Raw genomic sequence first — 2,710 nt, 5'->3', positions numbered from 1 at the left:
TTCCCACCTTCTTTAGTGCTACTTATTAAAGAGATGTACAGAGATATTTCAAGCACTCTGTTCCTCGATGGCTGGGAAAGTACCGCATTTGATGTTGGCCGCGGCGTCCGTCAAGGTTGTCCGCTCTCCCCTCTTTTGTTTGTCTTAGCATTAGAGCCTTTCCTTTTGGCAGTCAATCACCATTCTCTCATTAGCGGTCTGGCATTGCCAGGCAGTGAGAGTGTACGCGTCACTGCTTATGCAGATGACATCACGCTATACTTAGCTGATGAACGCAGCCTGCTCGAAGTTTTAAAAGTTTTTCGTGAGTACGCCTCCTTGTCGGGGGCTGCTCTTAATTATTCCAAGAGTCATTACTTTTTTGTAGGGTCACCTCAGAGACGTATAACGAGTACAATACCTTTGCAGTGGTGTGAGCAGATGCGCATTTTAGGAGTGACCTACGACTGTGCTGGAGTATGGGATGGTATGTGGTCTTCGGTCGTAGAGGGTATTACAGCTCGTGTGCAGAGGGCACAGACCTTTGACCTTCCTCTGCTTGAGAGGCGCTACCTGGTTCAGTCGGTCGTGCTGGGTGCCTTTTGGTACCTTTGCCACATTGTTAAACCACCCCTGCGCGTCATAAGGCGGGTGCAGACTACAGTTTTTTCTTTTTTTTGGTCAGGCGGAACCGAGCTTGTGGCTCGTGCTGTTCTTGGACAACCACGTGAGAGAGGTGGTTTTGCCTTCCCAACGTTGACCATCACGTCCTCACTGTTAGCATTGAAGTGCATGTTGCGTATCCTGCTGGGGGACGCGTCTCCGGCGCGAACCCTGGCGCGGTACTTTTTGGGCCCTTCCTTGCGCTTTTTGGATCCCTCGGCCCCAGTTAATCATGGTCCTCAATCAGAGAAGCCTACCGCTATATATACTACGGCAGTGGCCTTTTTCAGGCATGCAAGCGCAGTAGCACCTGACGTCAACATCCTTACAGACCGTGTCGTGAATATTATGGGCTCGCTGTTGTTGCCTGTTGTGCCGGCGGCTCGCCGCTCACCGATGCGCCGCGTTCAATGGGCGCGCATAACATCGACGCCTCTCCCAGACCATCTACGTGACTTTGTGTGGAAACTTGGTTGGGCAGTGCTGCCTACTTGTGATCGGCTGGAGCGGTGGGGCGTTTTACGCTCCAGTACCTGTCCGAATTGCCCGCTTCCGGAATCTAATCGCCATGCTACAGTCACCTGCATGGTAGCACGTGTCTTTTGGCGCGCCGTTCATGCGGGATTCCGTGGGCAGGGCATTTCGAGCTTTGTCTCCCGCGGCCGCTTCCCCAGCGGCCGTTTTGCTCGCCTGTTAATTGTTGCAGGTCTTTTTAGTTTATGGCGCAATCGATGCACCGCGGTCGCTGGTGGGTTTCGACGCCGAGCTGTGTGGCCAATACTTGGCCGTCTTAGAAGGGAGCTGATCAGTTTCTTGTCAGAGGAACTCTTTTTCTTGGGAGAGGAAGAGTTTCTCCGGCAGTGGTCATGCCCACTCATTTCTGTTAACAATGAACGTCTTGTTCTGGTCTTTAGACCAAACTGCCGCTAGGGTCTTCTTCTTTATTCCCCCCCCCCTTTTTTTCCGTGTCAGATTTTTCCGGTATCACTCACTGTTAATAATCATGCCACGCCGCTTTAAATCGCACACAACAAATTCCTGTTAGTTATTCAAAGATGTTTTGGCACTCTAATTGGCTCGCCTTACATGCTGAGCGTCATGTCAACTTGTGAATGTCAAATGTATCCGGTAACCTTGGCATGTGTACATATGAAAATAAAATTTTTTCTAATCATCTCGAGTCAGGTACGAAAAAATAATTTAGCTTAGTTTATCGTGGTTTAACGTCCCAAAGAGACTCATTCTATATGAGGGACGCCGTGGTTAAGGCACAGGCTCTGGAAATCTCGACCACCTTGGGTTCTTTAACGTGCTGACATCGCACAGTACACGGGCCTCTGGAATTTCGCCTTCATCGCAATTCGACAGCAGCGGCCGGGATAGAGCCCGCGTCCTTCTGGTCAGCAGCAGGTGCCATCACCACTGAGCCATCGCGGCGGCCTATGATGAATTTGGAGACGACGCGTTGCTTTGGTTACTGCCTACGGATGCGACTACAGCGCTTGTCATCTAGAACCGCAAAAAAGAGAACGCACAAAGTGAGGCACAAAAATAATGAGAGAATTCTGCCACTGTGTGGCATGATGTCTGCAATGGACTTAGTGTTGAAGGATTCTGTCGTCATAATCAAGTTCTTTTTTTGTTCTACTGCCTGGATACCTTTCTATAAAACATGCGAGGACTATGAGTATGCAGGGAGAGCAAGGCAAAAATCTAAGCAAAATGCAAGGCGTATAATTTCGCAATTTCGAAGCAGCCAAGATCTTCCTTGAATGTTTCGATCCTGAAGAAGATCCTGAAAGGACAGTGTCACGCATATGGTTTTGCTAAATCAGAATCAATAGCCTAGTTTTACCTAGGCTGCATGAGCTCGGTGTTCACTGCCGTCTGATAAAAAGCTGCCGTTTTTACCCAAGCATCGATAATATATCGTTTCCTTCAGCAGCATATACATGCCTGTGAACCACCGAAAATAAAATACTATTGGCAGTTCGGCACTTGTTCTTGTTTACTGTTCCATTCTTTGTTCAGTATTTTTGTGTTGCGGCCACCAACGCTGTACTTGTCC

The sequence above is a fragment of the Amblyomma americanum genome, chromosome 3 (assembly GCF_052857255.1).
Source record: "Amblyomma americanum isolate KBUSLIRL-KWMA chromosome 3, ASM5285725v1, whole genome shotgun sequence".
NCBI lineage: Eukaryota > Metazoa > Arthropoda > Arachnida > Ixodida > Ixodidae > Amblyomma > Amblyomma americanum.
The sequence above is the reverse complement of the archived record's forward strand: the minus strand, read 5'-3'. Positions refer to the sequence as shown.